This window comes from Anser anser (genome assembly GCF_964211835.1).
Source record: "Anser anser genome assembly, chromosome: 1".
Classification (NCBI taxonomy): Eukaryota; Metazoa; Chordata; class Aves; order Anseriformes; family Anatidae; genus Anser; species Anser anser.
This window is the reverse complement of record NC_139720.1, coordinates 171,727,059-171,749,927: the sequence shown is the minus strand read 5'-3', so window position 1 is coordinate 171,749,927 and position 22,869 is coordinate 171,727,059. Positions and strand designations below refer to the sequence as shown.

The following is a 22,869-nucleotide window of genomic DNA, read 5'->3' as shown; positions in this document are numbered from 1 at the left end:
CTTGAAGAACGTGGTGCCATATCTTTTAAGAAAATGTGAAAATACCAGAAAAAAAAACAACATATATTCCAAAGATGACAAAAAATAAATTGAAAGTAAAAATATTCATACATATACCTCAGTAATGTCTGAGTATTTTTAATTTCTGTTTTTTTTTTTTTTTAAATTTTATTTCAATTTTTTAAAATGTCTTCAGCAATAAGGAAAAACATAATCCTATGATTATAGTTATATTCATTTTCCTTGAATATCTCCATACTGTTAAATAATAAATTCAGTATCAGACCTGGATCTTGGTTTTAAGATCAAGTACACTGTATTAATTATAGTTCACTGCCACATATCAATGTAAAAGATGCCAACAAGCCCCCCCCCTCCCCCCAAATTAATAGATTTAGTTCAATGAAGAAAATGGTCCAGGGATACTCTCTGATAAACAATGAAAACAAGAATGCATCTGTCTTCTGTGTAACACTCTCTAACATTATCTCAGTAATATTTTCACCTGCAAAATATGACTTTAAACCATGTTTTACAAGTTCCAGTTTCAGAAGGAAGGAAGGAAGGAAGGAAGGAAGGAAGGAAGGAAGGAAGGAAGGAAGGAAGGAAGGAAGGAAGGAAGGACAGAAGGAAGGAAGGAAGGAAGGAAGGAAGGAAGGAAGGAAGGAAGGAAGGAAGGAAGGAAGGAAGGAAGGAAGGAAGGAAGGAAGGAAGGAAGAAGGAAGGAAAGAAAACCAGCAAATTCTTAGGTGAACTGTAGAGATTTGAATTGCACGTTGAATGAAAAATGTATATACAGAAAAAAGAAAAAAAAAGTTTTAACTATTGCTGTGTTTCATTTTGCACTCACAGTCAGCTGACAGCCGACATTTGGTAGAATATGAGATACTTTTCTTGACTTTGGAACTAGGTATCACTTTCCAGGATGAAACGTTAATCATTACCAATGTAGACACTTAGAACAGAAATTATATATATAGAAAATAAACTTTGTGTAACAGAAGAACGCTGTTTTCTGCAAAGATATCAAAAATATAGTCAATTTCTTTAGAAAATTTTCAGTCACAGCCTACTGTCTCACAGACAACCATGTGATCTTTCTCTATGCTAGTAGCTGAAATACACTGCACACAAGTCAGAGAGGTGTTTTAAATATGAACAATTTATGTTACAATGAACAGAAAAAAAATAGATTTAAGAAGTTCATAGTTTACTATAAGTGGAGATAACACAGAAGATATAATAGGTTACCCTTACAGTATCAGGAGTAAGAAAAATAATTTTGTAAGAATACTCACTGACATTTTTTGAAGCCTAAAAATCTAGTCCCATTATAATCAACATAAGTGTCCTTTATCTAACCAAATGTAGAGAGCTACCTTGTTGTTATAGATAATTAAATCAATAGCTAGAATAGTCAGATGCATTAGGATGTGTCAATTTTTACCAGCTGACTATTGAGGTAACTCATACTTTGATGTCCATAATGTGTACATATCTAAAATTAGATGAATCCTCTCCATTAGACCTATTTTGTCTGCTTACAGTGGAACATGTTGGAGAATCAGACTTCTAAATAAAGTTCTTCATGTTTAAAAGGAAAGAGATTTAAATTTTCATTTGATTTAAATGTCTTCAGTATCTGAAGACATCTTCTTCGTAGTAGTAGCTGATAAGGTGCTATGTTTTGGATTTGTGACCATGAAGTGTTGATAACACACTGATATTTTATGTGTTCCAGAGCCATGCTTACACTGAGTCAAGGTCTTTTCTTCTTCTCATGCTGGCCTGCCAGTGAGTTTGGGAGGAGATGAAGTCAGGACAGCTGACCCTAACTGACAAAGAGGTTCCATACCGTATGATGTCATGCCTACCAGTAAAAGCAGGGGGAGGGCTGTGTGCTTTTGGAGTTATGGCATTTGTTTTCCCAAGTAAACATTACACATGATGGAGCCCTGCTTCCTTGGAAATGGCTGAACATCTGGCAGCTGATGGGAAGTAATGAATTTTTTCCTTTGCTTGCATGTGAATCTTTGTTTCACCTAGTAAACTGTCTTTATTTAAACCCACAAGTTTTGTCACTTTTGCCTTTCTAGCTCTCTTTCCCATTCCTCCACGGGAAAGTGAGAGAGCAGGCATGTGGTGCTTAGCTGCCTATGGGATTAAGCCACAAAAGGATTCAATATACAAAATTAATTCTCCTCTATTGCATATCTGTTAACCTTGTGTTTTTTTGTTTTTGTTTGCTTGTTCCATTTTGCTAAAAACTCTATGCATCAATATTCTAAATGTATATCTCAAGTAAAATAGCAAAATTCTTCATTCCATTCCTATTTTATAAGCAGAATACTTCCCCATTGTACATATTCTCCATATTTTTTTTCAGTATGATGCTTCCAATGAATGACCAAGAGGCAAAATTTAAACGAGGTTTAGACTTATTCTGTAATAACAGTGTTGCATGTATTTCCTATGTCATTAATAAATTCTAAATAAAAAAGAATGTTGAATATATGTCAGTTCACAAATATGTTCACAATTCATACAAGAGTTTCAGTAGAGGGTTGAATATTTCTTGAGGTTAAGCTGATCTTGGAAAAATATCAAAAGTAGAATTTTTCTTTCAGATTTATATTGTTTTAGTACTTGTTTAATCTATCAAATATAACTAGACAAAGGATATGAAGTTAAAATTAAAACCTCCACATAGCTAGAATTTGAAAAGAGTTTGACTTGAACTAAAGGATAATAGAATCTTCAGGAAAGGGGAAAAATATCTTGAAATATAAATATGAGTACAAGTACACATTTCAGAAGGATACATGTGATATTTAATTTATGGAACAGAGAAAAAAATCAAGAATAAACAGGCTTCAAAGAAGAGTAATAGAAGACTGCTGAAAATAAACACTAAGCAATAAGGTAGACACAGATTAAACTTAAGATGTACCTAACATTTGCTGCCATAAAGATGTGTGGGTAATAATATGCAACCGCAAGAAGAATGAAGAAGATTTGTTCTTAATTCCTTCAGAGTTCAATGCCAAGAATAAAACCCTTACCTTCCTGAGTACAAGTTTGCACAATGCTTTTTAAAAGTTCTATTTTAAAAGAGAGGAAAATAAACTACTTGAATATAGGAAAACAGATGAAACAACTTTGTTTTGAGGTAAAAAACAGCACAGAAAAATATGGTATTCCATTTTATTTGCAATTTAACTATTATAAAGAGAAATAGTTTATCCTGTTGTGATAAGAAATACAAAGAGAAAGAAAAACACAGTGAATCAGACACAGTGGCAGTTTCTGTTTGTAGTCATCTCATTTGCATGTGCCATGATGATAATCTGGTTATCAGGTAACATAATGAGTATTAGTCTACGGCCTCAAGCCTTAAGAGGTGTAGAATGGCTCACTGTTCATCTCACTCAGGAGAGTGGTTTACTTCTAATTGGGCATCCTGATTAGTCAGAGGTTCTATGGGAAATGAAGATAACTATACAAATCCATTGATAAGTAAGGAAAAAGTCTGAACTGGCAAGAAGTCTTTCTGCTCTAGTCAGAATATGGCTAGGTTTGAATTCTTGGGTAAGGAAATGACAACCTGTAGAAAAAGATGCAAATAAAATGGAGAGGTGGCTGGGTGATGCTTAGCAAAAGAGAGAGTGAGAAAAAGGAGATAGAGGTCTTACCTAAGGCACACTCTAAGTGCATAAAACATAAAATCCTTTAAGTTTTCTCTCCCTGATGTTTCTCTCAGTGAAGAAACAACTTTAATTTGAAACATAGGCTCAGAGTAGCACCTACAACTTGACAGCTGTGTGCACTTCTAAAACTTTCAACTCAAACAAACAAACAAAAAAAGGTACATGAGAAAGAAAGACTCAGTGGGTGGCAAATATATGCATAAATATATGTACATATTTATCAAAGGGAACTTCTTCCAAGTGACAAACAACTGAAAAAGCAATGATGCTTCAAACTTCTCAAGAGATAAATTTGAAGGATATTGGGAATTGCAAGAGAGATGACTAAAGATTGACTTTAGAGCTTGTTACAAGACAAAATCTAAGGTCTTGCTTGATATGAAACTCTAGGAGAAACGCTGAAAACAAACTAAATAAAGTGATTCTTCACTACTAGATGGAAGACCAGTGGAAATTCTTGATTAATCATAGCATCATGGAATAACTAGAGTTTCAAGGGACTTCTGGAGATCTTCTAGTCCAAGACTGCAGTTGAAACAGCTGCTATTAGATCAGATTACCCAAGGATTTGTGTAATCAGGTTTTGATTTTCTATAAGGGTGGAAATTCTGCCAACAATGTCACCTGTTTTTTGGCAATCCTCATGATAAAACAAACAAACAAACAAACAAACAAACAAACAAATAAGCTAATGTTTTTTCTTTACCTGATTGCAATTTTTCATGTTCCAATTGTATTCATTTCTTTTTTGTCCTGCTGTTGTGCATCTCACAGAAAAGTCTGGCTCTGTGATATTTTACTTGTCCATGAAGGAAGTAATAAGATCTCTCCTTATCTTTCTTTTTAAAGCTGAGCAAACCCAGTTCTCCCAACCTCAAAATGCCCTCTGCAGATATCTGCACTATTGTTGCTTTCAGAAATGAAATACTGAATTAGATAGATTTGCTTTGAACAAGTATGGACATTCTACATTTTACTAACTGCATTAAGCTATCAGTTGTACAAGAAAAAGCTCTGAGAACTGGCAACCAGTACTAGAAAAAAAAAAAGAAAAAAAAAGTGATGAGAAGTTGAAAGCAAATAAGCAAGTTGGTCACAGAGTGATAATTAAGAATTTTTTATTTGCACATGCTTTGGCTCCAAAAATCTACATTTGATATTAATGCATCCTATACTTTGCTCATTCTTTGACATAAATAATATTTTATATTCACACATAATGTCAGTTGTTTTATATAGTTTTTGTTTACTTATATTTTTTCTTGTTAATATTTCATTTTAAACATCTTGAATTTCACAGGTTTTCATTAAAACCAATTAAATGTTCTATTCTCACAATGTTTTTTTTGTTAATCTTTATTTAAATTCTTTCAGTTTCTTCTTTGGCCACTTTCACAATAAAATTTAAGGCTTGTTTAGGAGTTTTATTTTTTGTTTGTTTGTTTGTTTTTTGTTTAGTTTTGTTTTTTTTGTCTCTCTTCTACTATTCACTTTTCAAAAATCTCAAGTTTAGGATAAAATCCAAATAAAAACAACAATGAAACTACTATTTTTTTTAACTTTAAAATTTTGCAAGAATGTAAAAAAAAAAAAACACTTTAGAAAATTTGTCAGTAATGAAAAGAAAAAAAACAAATCAAGGCATTCATATTACGCACTAAAGGGAGAAAAAAAGAATGAGAGAATAAGAAAAATATGATAAACTTAGGTAAGATAATTTAAAATTTTAAACATTTTGAGAAAATTAAAAAAAAAATCTGAAATATTTCTACTAAAAAAGATATAGAGAATATTTTTTCCTGATAAATTTGCCACTTACATCTTTGAGATATATGGAAACCTCAGTACCCAGTAGAATACTTCACTTTTTGAGATAAATACTACATTTTTGATTGTGAATCAGTTGAGCTATTGAGTTTCGGACTTGCCAAGGAATAACAGCATAATCACCACTATGAAACTATTAGCTAGTCATCTAGCAACATTTTCAGCCAGCAATATTTTCACATATAAATTCTGACAACAAGATAAGGAAAGAAAACTGGTATTTTGCTGTTTGCAGGTCAAAAGAAATTCCTTTATGTTATGGTAACAATTTCTTAATCGTGTTGTTCTAGATTTCAGCTTGTCTTTTAAATTGCTGTTATACACAAAGTGAGCTGGTTCTGCCTATAGCTGGTCAGAAGCTACAGAGATAAAAAGAATGGAACAACATGATATTTAACAACTCCTCCAGGCTTTAACTTTCCTATAAATGGGCTTGGACTCAAAAATTCCATTAATTTTATTGTTTTCTAAGTTGAGAGGCCACTCACTAAAAACAGGGAAAAAAACCTAAAAGTAACACATAACAGGGATGAAATTCAAAAATGATGTACCTTCTCAGAATCCCACAGAGGTACACTCCCTCAGGGAAATCATTTTCTTTTATTCTAAGCTAATGTTGGTTTGCTCATGAATACCAGATTCTGTTTTCTATTTGAATCTAATATTTCTATGTGTCTGACACAGCAATGAAAGTAAACAGCATGCCTACTTCGTTCAGAAGGAATTATTCAGAGTGTCTTCTTGTCTTGGTGAGGATCTCAGCAGGTTTTGTTTTCCATGTATGTATTTATATACACCCATGAAAATGAACCAGAAGATATTGCACAGAAAGGTTTTGTTTGTTTGTTTGTTTGTTTGTTTTGGAATACATTATAATAAAATCAATAAACAGAACAGGTTGTTGTAGGTGAAGACAAATAAAAAAGTACCTGTCAATTGCTTCTGGAATGCAGCTTAGCAGAAATATGGATATTAAAGATGATGTCTGACTAAATTCACTTTCACTAAAACTGTCACTGTTTTGTTGTTGTTGTTGTTTTGTTTTGTTTACTTTTGTCAATATAGTCATATACATATCTTCCAATATATTCAGAAATTCATGTACTTGTATACTCATGGAGAAGGAACAATATATACGCAGAAGAAAACTGTAATGTATTTTCAAAATTTTTCCCCACTAACGTATTTCTTTCATGTTCAAGATGTTGATCTTAGATCATGACTTGATGGAGAAATACCTTTAACAATGCTTATTGTCACAGTGCTATGAGATCAGATGCTGCATCCAAACAACGTTTGTTATTGGAAGGAGACACTGTTGTTATGACAGTGAACAGCCTAATTCAAATTTTGCTTAATCACAGTGAGAGAGAAGAAAACAAAGAAAAAAGAAAAAAAAAAAAAAAGAGAGAGACAGAGAGATGATGAAAAAGAAGAAATAAACCAAGAGAATATTAGACAACTGCATTTCTTTCCTTAGGTGTTCTATAAACTCACTGGGATGGAATATGCTTTCAGCCACACTAAGCTAAGTCAGGAAAAAAATTTGCTGAAGTCAACAGCTACATACATAAGAAAATTGTATAAGGGCCACTGCGTATGCAGACACAATTCTGTGCATTCAATATCTGTTTGTTTTCTGAGCAGAGGAACCCTACTGTTTCTATTCCAATAAAACATTCTGGAAGTGCTTCAAAATAACAAAAACAACAACATAAAAAATCATTCCCAAGTCTTTTGAAGCTGTCTTTTGAACCTTCCCAGACAGCTGGAAGCAACATGGTGCAGGAATGCTACTGTCCTTTTTTTTTTTTTTTTTTTTTTTTTTTTGAAGAGAAGTATATGACTAGCAAAAGGAGAATGAGGTAAATGCACAGAATGGGAACGAAGAGTTTTAAAACACAGGCAGAAAAAAACATATATATAAAAATATAGCAATATAATTTGGCATTAGTATAGGAAGAAGCAGAGAAATATAAATACACTGATAATCTTGAATATAGTAGGTTTAAGTATTACATTTTTCTATAGATACTAGTAATACTTTATGGCCAGATATTCTACATCATATTCTTACTACTCCAGATAGTATTTTTGAATTATTCATATTTTATATTGTAGGATTTGCTAGAAAACAGCTTTCCAAGTAAGCAAATTGTCATATATATATATATATATATATAAACACATACATATTGACCTCCACCATGTTAGTATACTGAATTAATGTTGAATGACTAGGTGTCAACGCTGGTTTAAATGATTTTTTGACCACAAAGGAATAAAAATGTTACATAAAAACATTCCATTCCCTAAGTCTTTCAAATGACTTTATGGATGATGAAGTTTGCCTATGTAGTTTGACAATGCAATTTAGTGTATTTACCTATGCCCCAGAGCCCACCAGGGTTTGGTAGGTTTGGTGTGGAGACCCTGTATACCTGCCCCGTCTCCCACCTCCACCGCACAACAGTACAAGCCCAGGTAACACACTGGTTACCTATGGCTTTCCAAATTTGTCTGAGCAGAGACAAGGTGGAGAAGCTTGTTCCAAGGAATGAACAGCCACAGACTGTTTATTTACCTTCTTTTTTTCCCTGCTACATGAAACCTGTTCCACGTGACATGGAGACCTCCTCTCCTCTCATCCATTACTAGAAAAAAAACAAACAAAGAAACAATCAAAGAAACAAACAAAGAAGCATTCTTGTGACAGAGATTGTTGGACAACAGTGCAATTCGGTCACTTAAGCTAGGCATCTAATGATACTATAAATTCTATGTGTTATCCTCTAGCTGTCACTTCAGGAAGGCTCGGATTCCACAAAGATAGTATCATCACAGTTAGTCATGCAAATGTTGCAGGATGTTGCAGAATGTCTCAGCTGGCACCAGAGGCTTATATCCAAAAACTAACTGAAGCCCTTAGAATTCCCTTCTTCTAATCAACCATGAGGTAATATAACTTCTTACACTCAAATGCTTTATTCTAACATTTGAACATCTGTTGCAACACAGACAAGATGCTGAGTTCTGGCCTTATCTGTTTACAAAATGACTTGTCTTGAACAGCTGTATATCACTTTTCTTTTCTCATTTTCCTCACAGTTGCAGTGATTTGCCACCTATAGGCTACAGTCTGTTTTGTCCTGAAATTCAGTTGTGTTAATTGACATTTTTTTTTCCCAGATTAATGCTTTTTATACTTGAAGGCAGAGCATGGTGAGGGAAATATTCCTTATGGTGTCTTAGGTTCACTCTGAAGAATAAATATGAAGACCAAAGATCAAATTCATTCTTCATGCCAAAATGTATGATCTCTTTGCAGGGCCAATGAACATTTTGGAAGAAGTTTATGATAATTCTATAAGTATTTGCTTATGATTAAAAAGATAAACAGTTCTAGCTAAAAAGTCATTTGGAAGTTAGAATTTTCACACTGTAGCCATGTACTTTGTATGCTGTAATCTTACAGTTATTAAAGAATAGTCATTAATCATCTAATTTGACTTCTCAATGTCTATTTTGTCCAGATTTAGAGCTTTTGAGTAGAATTAATCTGCCTGTGTTATTCAACTTAAAATATACATATATATTACCTGAACACCTCCGATGAGTCAGGTAAATCCACAGTTAGAACTTAAAGGTGGCTTTGTATTTAAGTGTTTTCAAGCACCCATGGATTCTTCTGCATCCCTTTTAATGGCAAGGCTTTTTCTGCAGAGTGAAAAAAGTAGTTGCCCATGAACTCCCTTAGCTGTTCACAGCTCATAGAAGAGCCCTCCTGCAGTTTATTCCTTATTTCTTCTAGTACTGTCACTCAACTTTACATGCTATACTTGGCTTCAATATCAAAGGGTTTTAAAAAGTTTTGATTACTGTCCTTAATATACTTCTGAATCATTTTTCTAATCCATTTTAACAATTCTAATGCAAATTCAATACCTCAAAACATACCAAAAAAAAAAAAAAGGGGGGGGGGAATAATTGAAAGAAGTCACTCTCTTAAGGATGATGAAACTAAGCTTACAATAATTACTGACAGAATTGTATATATTAAATGACCTAGAAATCTGTATAACTAGAGTTCTACACTTCAAGGTAAACTATTACATAAACAGAATTCATAATAAGATATATATTGGTATTTATGTGTTTAAAGTCATTATACTGACTTTAGGTTATTTAATGCAGGGACATAATTAGTCTCATAGCACATCTATGCAGACTTAGAACATATGCAATGTGCTTGTATGAACAGAGGGAAATAAAGTGAAAGAAGAATAAAGCACTGTGGTTTTTTGTTTGTTTGTCCTTGTTGTTTTCTGAAAAAGCTATTAGAAATTGGTCTACCTTGACAGAATTGGTTTTTTTGTTTGTTTTGTTTTTTATTTTATTTCACAGTATGTTTGTTCTTGTAGTATCTTGCCATTTTTACATTTTATTCTAATTGAAGGCCCAAATATTGTTCAGGGAAGTCAATGTAAATACCTACTGTAATTTCAGCAAGTATTTCATAAGGACATGTATACATAAAACACAAGTAGGAACAAAAGGACAAAATAATAATAAAAAAAAAAAAAGGAAAAAATAAACCCTTAAGTTTGCATGCCTTGACCTTGCTGATTCATGACCTGAAAATTTTATGTTAAGAGTGAAGAAAATCAGAGAAAAGTGGAGGGGAAAAAAAAGTTTTTTCCTGAATCTCATGCACTAATTGTTCTTTATTTGAAACTTAAAAGTTGGTTCTAGAGAACTTAAAAAGCCAAAGTCCCCTCCAGGGGACTTTTAAGGGTCTGTGCCCTCTTCTTATGGATATGTAAATGGCTATAACTAAAAACAAGTACGTGGTCAAGTGGCTTAAATTTGACCATCCATTGGGAACTTTATAGTACCTGTTAATCAAAATAGATTAAAGGATACTATTATGAAGATGCCTGTATTTCATAATTTTTATATATCAGAAACACATCTCTGTATCATAACAGATGCAGCTTTAGTCTGTTATCCTCTTTAATATCTTTATATCTTTATTAATGACTTGGATGAGGGAATCGAATGCACCCTCAGTAACTTTGCAGACACCGAGAGGGAAGTGTTGATCTGCCAGAGAGTAGGAAGGCCCTTCAGAGGGACCTGTACAGGATGGAATGATGCGCAGAGGACAATGGGATGAGGTTCAACATGGCTAGGTGATGGGTCCAGCACTTTGGCCAAAACAACCCCATGTAACACTACAGGCTTGGGGAAGAGTGGCTGGAAAGCTATGCAGAGGAAGAGGATCTGTGCGTGTTGGTCGGTGCTTGCCTGAACATGAGCCAGCAGCATGCCCAGGTGGCCAAGAAGTCCAAGGGAATCCTGGCATGGATCAGGAATAGGGTAGCCAGCAGGACCAGGGAGGTGATCGTCCTTCTGTTCTCAGATCTGGTGAGGCCGCACTTCAAGTACCGTGTTCAGTTTGGGTTCCTCGGTACAAGAAGGACGTCAAGGGCCTGGAGCATGTCCAGAGAAGGGCTACAAAGCTAGTAAAGGACCTAGAACACAAGTCCTCTGAGGAGTGGCTGAAGAAACTGGGGTTGTTTAGTCTGGAGAAGAGGATGCTCTCTACAACTACCTGAAAGGAAGTTGTAGGGAGCTGGGGTCAGCCTCTTCTCACAGGTAACTAGTGATAGAACTAGAGGGAATGGCCTCAAGTTACACAAGAGGACGTTTAGGTTGGAAATTAGGATACATTTCTTCTCACAAAGAGGAGTCAGGCATTGGAACAAGTTGCCCAGGGAGGTGGTGGAGTCACCGTCCCTGGGAGTGTTCAAGGAAAGGTTGGACCTGGTGCTTAGGGACATGGTTTAGTGGGTGACATTGGTAGTTGAGTGATGGTTGGCCCAGATGATCTTAAAGGTCTCTTCCAACCTTAATGATTTTATGATTCTATGTATTAGGTTTTAAGCTCTTCAAATCCTTTGCAGTGCAATCTGCTAGCTGATATTTCTTCCTCACCATTGTTTCCTTATTATTGCAAAGCTATGATGCATGTCTAATTTTTTAATGTTACAGCTTAAATATTTTTGCATATTGCAGTCACACACATCTGTAGTGAGATCAGAATAGAATAGCTGCTATTTCTGTAACGAGAAACAAAGCTGCTATTTCTGTAACGAGAAACAATATATCAGAAAAATACATTTAACTACTTCAGTAAACCAGGCTCACACACTCTTTTTCATGGCTAACCAACCTATACACTATGTAGTGTTGATGAATCACACCTATCTTAGGTCTGCATGCCACTACAAGGAAGGCTTTCTCCATGTGAATCATATTACAGCACAGTTTTCTAATCCCATCTTTCAGTTTTGCTTCTAACTAGTAAACACATGCCCAACCTTAAAAAAAGCTAAAATCAAAAGTACTTTTGTCCTTATATTGCTGGCTCCTGATTAAAGCTTAACATTATTCCAGTTCACTAACATCAATGTCTCTGAACCAAACCTTTGTATTTGTGTTCTGATACCAAAACAGTCTGAATGAGAATTATATGGCCCGAAGATATCACAATGGCTCATGTTTCCAGAGATGCATTTAACTTTGGCAAGTTAAATGGGGTCAGAATTTCCTGTTGAGACAAATCTGCACTCAAATAATGTGTAGGAACAGCATGCAATACACCTTTCACATAGAGTACTCCACAGCATTTTACCCTGCATCTGGGTGGTTTGTTTTTTGTCTGCCCTTCATCTAAAGAGCCTCAGACCAAAAGCTGGTTTGTCCACTTTAAGTTACCTCTGACTTCAGCAGTGAAATCTTCTGCTTAGTGTCAAAGCTCATTTTATTAACGAAATTCAGTCAGCTGGCCTTTATAATGATACTTAATACACAGCATTTTTAATTGATACATGTGTTGTTAGCTCTGCTGTTAATTATGGAAACAGAAAATTATTGCAAGCTCCTGTTTCCCGGACTGTTGTTTTTCCTCAACCTAGGTACTTTTAATAATATTTATCACTGAACTTTTAATAATGTCACCACTTATTCAAGACTCTGAATCTTCATAACTTTGCCTTATGTTACTTAAACAAACAAATGAAAAAAAAAAAAAAAAAAGACACTACTACCAGCAAAACACTTTACCACATGGGAAAATAAGTCTGATAAGAGATGACCCTGAAAACCACTAAGCCACTATGTGATTTCAAAAAAATACTCTTATTTTCAAAGGTTACTCTAAAGTGGCTGCCACTCAGCTATAGTTTACTTAGAAACATATACGTATGATTTAAATAATCAATTTCATCCTAGCGTTCATCTAGTTCACAGTGCATAAACATCTTTTCTACATTTGGAATGACATCATGAAACCTGCTGGAAGGGATGACTACAGCTTCCTACTGCTGAAATTGTCAGTGGCACTTCATGCATTCAGAATGATAACTCATTTATTTGAATATGTCATCAAAGTGGTTTATCATTCACTGTCTTAGATTATTTTTACATTTACCTCTAGATATATAAATTCAAGTACAGCTCATGTACTTTCTGATGTTTGATTTTGTGCTGACACCCGCGTTTCTATATTATCAGGAGGTAGACAGTCAATAACTTGAGAGACAGTTCTGAAGGATTAGACTCATGACTAACACAACCAAAATTCAGATCTGGATTTTACAAATTTTTGAGATAAAATATGTGATTTGAACTTCTAGTTGTATCAACATATGTAGAAAGCAGTGTTATTTTTTCAAATTCTATACCAGTGTAAAAATAATTTCTCATTGTATCCCGCATTTTGTTGCTCAAGTACTCAATACAGACATTCAACATCTCTGACTGGTATTACAAAATCAGGAAGATCATCAACTCTGCTATTCTTTCTGCCACACCCATGAAATATTTTCAGCTCATTCCAACTTTAGTCAGTAGTTAATTATATTACAAAACATGATTGACTATATTGTTTCTATATTGAGAGAGCTCCATTAACTTTCAGTGAGACAGATGATCAATTTTAAGAGCCTGCTGCTAACACAGAGTCCTTCCTGCTGTGCCCCAATTTATCTGCAGGACATTTTTTGTTACTGTACTCACCAGGATGTATTTTATGGCCTCATTTTTGTTGTTGTTGTTGTTTTGTTGTTGTTGTTTTGTTGTTGTTGTTGTTGTTGTTTTGATATAGATAATGTTAATATAGAAGTAACATGCAATCCATATAAATATGTCCTTATGGTATAATCTTGTACATTTTAACATTAATTAATAATTTTTTTGTTTTAAGAAGTGCTCACACAGATTAAAGTAGAATATCATTGTAACAACCTTGGAATAGACTTTTATTATTTTCTACATTTTATTGAGATTTTATACAACTGATTCACTGAATACTTATATGTTTGTAGCATCTACAGTTTATTATCTGGCAGGACCTAGGTATCTCAGATTGGGAAGTGATGCTTAAACACAATGTTTAGGTACCTTTGGAGTATTTAAATATATTACTTTTATCTAGGAAATTTAGCTGAATTTCCTGAGTTTTAGTTGAAAGTTAGAAAAAAAGTCTCCCTGAATTATTTGTCTAGGAAAGAAAAATCCTAAAAAAAAGAACAGAAAAAAAATATCAGTGATGAGTATGATTGTCTTTCAATAAGCTCCTGAGAAATCAAAGATTACACCTAAATTGTGAGGCATAAATGCTTCCAAGGTTCCAGGTACACTACATTTGTTATTTACATCTTACAGGTCAAGGGGAAACTTTATTGACTACTATTTGTCTGTGGTAGGAAGGAAAATGAAGTGCACAGTCACAAACGACAGAAAAATGAGTGATAAATAAATCCTTACAGGTCCCATGGTCTAGATAATCACAACAGCAGAATTGGAGACAACCCGAGTGAAGCATTCTTACCACAAACATAGAAATAACCCAACTATGTCATTATTATTATTATTATTATTATTATTATTATTATTGTTGTTGTTGTTGTTGTTGTTGTTGTTATTATGTCCCTTCCTTTCTACATCAGTTCAGAGCCATAACCTCTTCCTTGGTAGGAGTAACTCCATGAAAGAACATTGTCCTTCACAATTATCCTCACAGTTAGGCATAAATAATGGTACTGTGCCCACAATACTTTAATCCTTTGTAACATTTTTAAAGTACTCCAAAATATCTGATCATATTTTTATTTCATTATGTCCTTCAGAACTCATATATTGATCCATTTTTATTGTTAACATATTTTATTTGTCTAGGTCTCGACTTAGTGTTGATCAGGATTTCAAGTGGTAATAAACTAATTGTAAAGTGCAATATCCTGTAATTTTGCAGTACTAATTTTGAAATGCTAAATGTGGTTCTGATTTGGCTCTTCATTGAACAGATTTCACATTTTCTATTCTATTATTTAGATTATGGGTAGCTAGGATGTGAAATGATGCTTTTAAAATCACCATGCTCTGGGAACAAAAATTTTAATTGATGGTGACATTCATTTCAGTTTCTAAGACAGGTGTCATGAATCACATTTTAAGCACTTGTCTCATTCCATGTTCTGGAAGAATGTCCTAAGAAGCTATTTTAGATAAGACAACCAATATTTAGACACTGAAGATAGGCATGTAAATGTGAATTATTCCATGTATTTAACAATCCATCCAAAATTACCTTCATGAACTAAGAGGTTTTTTTTTTTTTTGGTGTTAAAGACATTTTCCCTTTCTTTTCTAAAAAAGTATATTTCAAATAGATTTATATCTTCAAGCACAATGATTTCAAATTTTATTTAGTACAATTTGATAACTCCTCACTTTGTTTATATATGTATATAAATGTATATATGTACGTATATATGTATATATAAATATTTTTGTATGTATATCTCCAAAAAAAAAAAAAACAACTATGTTTCAATCAATTTTTCATTCAGCAATTTCAGTTGCTTAACAAAAAGAAAATGTATTTTCTTAAATCTGTTACAAATATCTTTTTCATTTCTGGCAGCACTGTGCTTTTTAATCTTTACTTTTTCTCTTTTCCTTCTTGTATTTGAGTTTTCTGTTCCATTCCTCTGTTCTCAGGTTGCTATTTCTGAGCCATCTGAGTCATAGTTTAGATTTATGATGAGTCTTCAGCATAACAGTAAGGAGTTAAAACATTAACTGGCTTTAAATAAAGGAGCTTAGAAAAGAAGAGAAGATGTATGGAATCATGCTAATTTAGCTAGAATCTCCTTTGTACATGCATATAGAGTATGTATAGTAGATTTCAAAGAGGCCTTTGGTATTTCAGACTAGCTGTGTAGATAAACTTTTGTACATAATGATTTATCTTCGAGGGATAATACTTTGTCAGGGTAATGGAGAAGGAGAAAAATGGAGTAGAGAGGAGAGGGAATAGAGAGTAAAAGTATGAAAACTGGATTAAAAAAATATAAATCATTGAAATAAACATCATTCTACTAATAGAAAACCCTTGTCTGAAAAATCCTTTATAAGCACAAAACTAAGGTTGTTAACTCTCGCACCTGGAACTAAGTGTCAGAGATGGAAACAGATGGGAAGGAAGAATAGTAAAAGAAAACATCATGAAAGTCAATGTTAACAGCTCACCACGAATCTAAATATTGACAAGTTTATTGTAACGTTGTAAGCATCAGTGCAAAGGAAAGCTTTTGATAGAAATTTGAGGGTGGATAATGACATAGTTCCTCCTAAGTTTAGGTAAATAACAAAAGAGAAATTTCACAGACTCTTATTTCATAATTTGACTGGTAGATGCTTGAGGCTGGCCATCTTCAACAAACTGGAGCGGAGGGGTGGTGCAGGGGGAATATAAGTAATAAATGGCAAGTGGTATAAGAAGAATCTTGAAGAACTATGAAACAGAAAACAAATTTGTATCACTCATCACAAAAAAAAAAAAAAAAAAAAAAAAAGATACAGAACCAAATGATATATTCAAAGAAAAAGATAATGAAAAAAAAAATTAAGAAGACATGAGCAGTGTCCAACTGTATTGAACTTGGCTAGAGAAGAAGATATTAGTTTCCTAGGATCAGAAAACAAATAAGATTTTAACTACATTGGTAAATGGTAAAGCTGGATAGAAAATCACCTTCTTGTGCCATGAAAGCTTGAAGTTTCAAGTATAATCCTATTCAGCCACAAACGTACTGCTGGGTAAAAATAGCTTCATGAATAACAAATACTCTGAACACTGCTATTTTGGAAGAAAGAAACTATTCATGATACTAAAGAAAAGGTCAGAAACTAATTTTTATATGTTTTATTTCAAATGTTGAACACAGAAATATTATATTTTACTTTAAGCCAGCATTTAACATTTAAAACTAAACTGATCCTCAGATTAAAATAAAAAAAAAAAAAAAAAAGTTAAACCACAGGAATAAATAAATTCTACAAAATCAAAGCATTTTGGTTTCAATTTAGTTTTAGCTTGGTTAAATTAGAACTAAAATTAATTGTATCAGAAAGTATTGTTTTGTTTTGTTTTTTATTATTTTTTTAATGGAACCAGAGATTTGAAAGCTGCATTGTAATCTCATTCTATCCAAGTGGAGTAATAATCTGTCAGAGCTGCAAGATTTTGTTCCCTCTCTCATTGTTTTTCAATATTTTTTTTTCATTCACACTTAGTAGCAACTGATAAGTCTCTCTCCTTGAAATGCAATAGCAGCCCATAAAAGGGGAGGATTTAAGTGTTCATGTAAAGCTATGTTTCAAGATTCTAATATTTGGGTAGGGCTTGCTGGAGGTGGGAGATGAGGAAGCTGCAGTGGTGACCTGTGTGAGAAGAGTCCAGAAGCTGCCCCATATTAGATAAGAGCCAATTTCAGCCAGCTCCAAGAGGGATCCACCACTGGCCAGAGCTGAGCCAGTAAGCAGCTCTGTGAGAGCAGATTTAAGAAAGGCACCACAGCAGCTGGGAGGTAGGAGTGAGAAGATGTAGAGAGAAACAACCCCACAGACACCAGGGTCAGTGAAGAAAGGGCGCAGGGGAGGGAGGTGGGGAGAAGGTAGGAGTAGGGAGGAGGAGGTACTGCAGGCAATGGAGCAGAGATTCCCCTGCAGCCATGGTGAAAAAGATTGTCCCCCTGCAGCCCTTGGTGTATCACAGCGGAGCAGATCTCCACACACTCGTCTGTGGAGGATCCCACAGTGGAGCAGATGGATTTGGCCTGAAGGAGGCTGTAGCTCATGGAGAGCCCACATGGAGAGCCCACACAGGAGCAGACTTCAGGACAGAGCTGTAACCTGTGGAGAGGAACACATGTAGGAGCAAGTGATCTGGTGGGAGCTGCCAGCTATGGGAGACCTGTGCTGGAGCAGTCCATTCTTGAAGGATTGCACCCTGTGGTATGGAGCCCATACTAGAGCAGTTCTTGAAGAGCTGCTCCTGCCTGTAGGAAGCCCACATAGGATCAGTTTGGGAAGGACAGCATCCCGTGGGAGAGAGCCCAGGCTGTAGCAGGGGATGAGAGAGTGACCATGAAGGAGTGGCAGATAACGAAGTGCTATGCGCTGGCTGTAACTCCCACTCCCCATTCCCCTGTGTCACCTGGGAAGAGGAAGTAGAAGGTGGATGAAGGTAAGCTGTTTTTTAGTTAGAAGGTAACCTGTTTTTTTAGTTTGCTTTTACTTTACTTTTCAGATAAGAAAATCTTTAATCTCCATAATTTCAAAATAGACAATATATTTTACCTTTGGTTTATAGAGTACTTAGATTTTTTTTTTTCCTCTAAACACATCTCAAACTTTTGGAAAGGTACTGAGTGTTTGATTTTTAAGTATTGTGCCTGATTCAATCTTATTTTACATGCAGAAGCTCTAATCACTATATCCAGTATTATTATTTTATTAGATACTCTTAGGATACCTTTCTGCTGACAGGTAAATGAGATTTCTACTCACAAGTAAATACTTCTGGCCTTAAAGCAGTCATTTACAAATGCAGCATGAAATGGGGTGTTGGCAGGTTTTTGTAATGTACTTAAAGAAAATTCAGATGCCTTGAAAAAGGCAGAAAAACATGAGCTAAATGGATAGAGCCGTGCTTTTTAACTGCTTTAGCCTGATCCTTATTTCAAGCAATCAAGAATTCTTCACAGTATGTGCCTTCTACAGCCCTTCCACAGTATCTGACTCATACAGCATGAATACTGTAGGCTTCACTTGTTCTTCTGTAATACCCCCCAGGGAAAAAAAAAAAGTTTATTTTTTTCTTTTTTTTTTAATTTTTATTTTTTCAATATAAGCAACATAAGTATGCTTATCCTAACAAGTTTAATATTTAATGTATAATACCTGGATTACCTTATTTTCATTCATTTCTTATTTTGTTTGTGATTTATTTATTTATTTGTGAGAAAGATGTCTCTGGGGCTGCCTAAATTTCACAATAACTTTGACTACACTGGAACACTACAATTATAGACTTAAGTAATACCCAAGTGTTTATGATACCTACAGAAAGACATTTTCTATTACTGCAGATTGAGACTGCAGATCTTTCCTAAAGGTGATCTTTCCTAAATAACTAAGATCATAATTGTACCTATATATGGTTTCTAATAAAGCTTATGACAATGAAGTATTTCACTAGAAAAATTTAACAGTTATTACAGTTGCTTGTTCAGAAAACAAACAAGGAAACAAAACAAAACAAACAAACAAACAACTTGGCCATAATGAGAAGCAGTATGCAAGATATTTCAGAACTACTGATATTCAGAATGGGTTTCTGCTTTGGGATCTAAGTGGTGGTAAAATGAAAACACCCAAACTGGCAGTTCAACATTTACAAATAGCAAAATAAAATAAAAATCTGTATGTCATATAATTAGATTTTCATCTAATTATATATTTTTCAGCATAGTAGTCATTAACAAGAAGTAGCCTGTCTGTTTACTGCTATAGGCAAGATTATGAAATATGTTTACCTTATACAATTTGTATAGCGCAAGTCCAAAAGAAAATACGATCTTATTTTGCTAAGTACTTTTTGCACTATAAGCCCATTAATCTTTGGTAACTTTTGAGAAATGGTAAAGGAATGCTAATGTTGTTTAAATATTTATAGTGACAATTTAAATATAACTGGTTTCTTAATCTCTAGGGCTGCCAGAGCTGTTTCTTTCTGCAGATCTACTTTCCATGTCCTCTCTTATTAACTTCAAAAATAGAAGACGAAGACTTTTTTTTCTAGCTGTTGAAGTAAATGAACATGCATTCCCCTTTTTACAAAAGGGAAATAGTTATAATTATGATCAATAGCTAATGTATGCCATTTGCTCAAAACACATTCAAAATCACACATTAATGGCCTATCTGCAGTTAGGTAGAAAAAAAATAACTTTGGCGACAACCAGTTTATTATTAGGTGGGTTAAATAAACTTGGAACTGAAATAAAACCATTTTTCATAACTTTGTGTTACATTCAAGATTTTCAGGAGTACTTTTATACAAGAAAGTGAAAAAAATTAATATTAATTAACTCTCAAAAATAAGATTTTCCTATAATGAGGTTACACTTAATCTGAATTACTAGCGAAAAAGTTGTTCTATAAACATACCAGAAATAAACTTGTATATGGTAATAAGAAGTAGAAAAATGCTATAGAAAAAATGATCAAGAGATGTTGATCATAATAGATGTACTACATGCAAACTAACCACAATGTAGCAAACAGTTAATCACACTTTTATAATTTAAATTTTTTCTAGACCTCTTGATCAAGGTATACATTGTCCTCTTCTGTGTCAAAAAGAAATGCTAACATGCTTATGATTTTAATAGTGAAAATGCTTGATGCTAAATGGTATTGTGAGAAATATTTCTTAAACATGACAATCTAAATTTAAACAGAAAATAAAACCAAAAAGAATAAGAATATATATATATATTTAACACTATTGACATTATTGGACATACATTTAGAAATGAAATCCCTGTTGCAATTTCTCATAATTGGATAGCTTTTCTCTAATGGTGTTACACAAGACTAACATGTAAACAATTTCTGTGAAACTGTGTTGCATTATTCAATCTTTATTGTCTTTTTGAAGAGTAAGAAATCAGTTGTGTAGCTTTCAACTTAAATATTCTTCTGAAAACCTGCATGGTTTTATTTTTCTAAAGCTTATGAATATTTTACATTTTATCTCCAATGTATAAACTATAATCTTTTAAACAGTAATCCTAACAGAAACTGTGTTAGCACTGGGGTGAAAAGGACAAGCAAGAATATATACATTAACTGAAAACCAAATAAAAGCTTGATGCTTCTTCATTTTCTAGAGGGGGTGCAAAAAAGAAAACATGATAAGAGAAAATAAATGAATATACAATTCTAGAAGAGCAATACATAGAGAACAAGTTCATGGGCCAGTTCTACAGAAAAAGTAAATTACACATAAGATATTTCCCCTAAAATCTTCCCAGATATAAGTGCTTTTTATTCTGTTTATGTAAAACACTGTTTAATTACTAAGGCTGGACTTTGCATATATTTTAAGAAAATTTAAGCTTTAGAGTCAACGGACCATTGACATTCCTAAAAGCTCAGGCAAAGAACTGCACAAAACTCATTATTCAGGGTGAGACCTTAATCACAGAATCACAGAAAAATTATGGTTGGAAGGGATGTCTGGAGATCATCTGGTCCGACCCCTATGCTCAACCCAACCTGCTCAGACCAAGAGTAGGTTGCCCAGGACCATGTTGAAGAAGCTTTTGAAGATTACCGAGGAGGGAGATTCCACAACCTCCCCAAAACATCTTGGCATTCTTGATATCTTAATTTTAGGTGTTTATATTCCCATGACTGATTTTCTACTACATGGCAGGTTCATTTTTACCTATCTGTGACTAGCCTCCGGAAAATAAAAGTTTGGGATTTTTTTAAGTGTTCCTATTATTATATCTTTGCTTGCCTGTTGATCATCTAGTGAATTATTTAAGCATTAAAAAAAAAAAAAAGGCAATTTAGAAATGTAGACAGTGAATTTTTCTTACATTGCAAATAAAGCACTTGTCTAATGAAAATAAAATTAAGTCCAAGGAGTACCCATGTCCAAAACAGACATCAGTATTTTTGTGCATATCTTCTCCTCTAAAAACTACATGGAAAAATAAGCTCTTAGAGTAGGTTCAGGTGCATCAAGTATCTTCCTAAATGATAGTATACCATGCAGAATATTTTTAATGACTGTTACATTTAAATATCTGTAATTCTAGTATAAATGCAGAGGTAATCAGTCTCCTCCACATTTAGGACAAAAATATTTCAGGTTATAGCTACAGTCTAAAGGTATATGCCATTGTATATCAATATATATAAACACATATAGGCTATTATGTATCAGTGCGTATGTACGTACATAGATAAATGTGAATATTTATACATATATACATATATGCATACACCTTTATACAAATATATGTATTATAGATGTAGATACATCAGTTTTTAGTGTGGAAACAGCAAGTAACAAAATGGATAATGGAATATTCTGCTGCAATGTAATAGTCAGCATGAGTCAGTCTGCTTCACTAATATGGATCAATGTGTTAAATGAATCTTGCTGCCTGAGTTTCTGCTGCTGCCAGCTATCTTTAAGTGGTGATTCATTTAGTCAGCTTTGGCATGACTGGATCCAGATATCACATTGCCATCAATGCCTCAAAAAAGCATTCTCGAGATCTTCAGATATTTAGCCATGAAAGTAAAAGATGGGTGAGGTTTTTCCACCACAAATTACACTTTCAGTAAACTCTGTTTTATTGGATATTAAATCCTACGGTGATAAACCCTATTTCATCTTCAGAACAATTCTGTTCAGTCCTAGGATAGAGATGTTTCAAGACAGGATCTTTCAGCCCTTCTCAGGAGTCTGGAGACCTAAAAGCTGGGAGCTGTTTGTCTCCCCAGGGTCCATCAGGGCAGGGCCTAGCAGTGTGGGCCTGTCCTACTACCTCAGCCAGGATCACAGGAGCAGCTGGGGGCACCATGGCAGTTCCATACTCAAGCACTGGCAACCCTCCTGGGGATGAGGATGGGCTGAGGCTGGGCAGGGATATGGGCCTGCAGGAGGCAAGGAAGGGAAGAGATGTAGGGAGCTGGAAAGCAGCATTGCTGTGACATTGCAGGGGTAGGGCTTAATCGCCCCAGGGGTGATAGCCCTGAGCTGGGGTAGGGTTGGGGGAACCCCGAGAGATCTGGGCAGGAACAGTCAGGCCTGATGTTGCTCTTAGAACCCTGACACTATTCAAGATAGATTTTTTTTCCTGACTCTGCAATGCAGAGAGGCTTTTAGAGTGTTGCT

At 34.3% G+C, this 22,869-nt stretch overlaps 1 long non-coding RNA gene across 1 annotated transcript; it reads left to right on the top strand.

Moving 5' to 3' along the window:
- Nucleotides 1-17,051: 17,051 nt before the first annotated feature.
- LOC310896923 lies at nucleotides 17,052-20,315 on the top strand. Its single transcript, XR_014581918.1, has 2 exons — nucleotides 17,052-18,132; nucleotides 19,660-20,315. It is a non-coding gene; the product is annotated as an uncharacterized lncRNA (long non-coding RNA).
- Nucleotides 20,316-22,869: the final 2,554 nt, after the last annotated feature.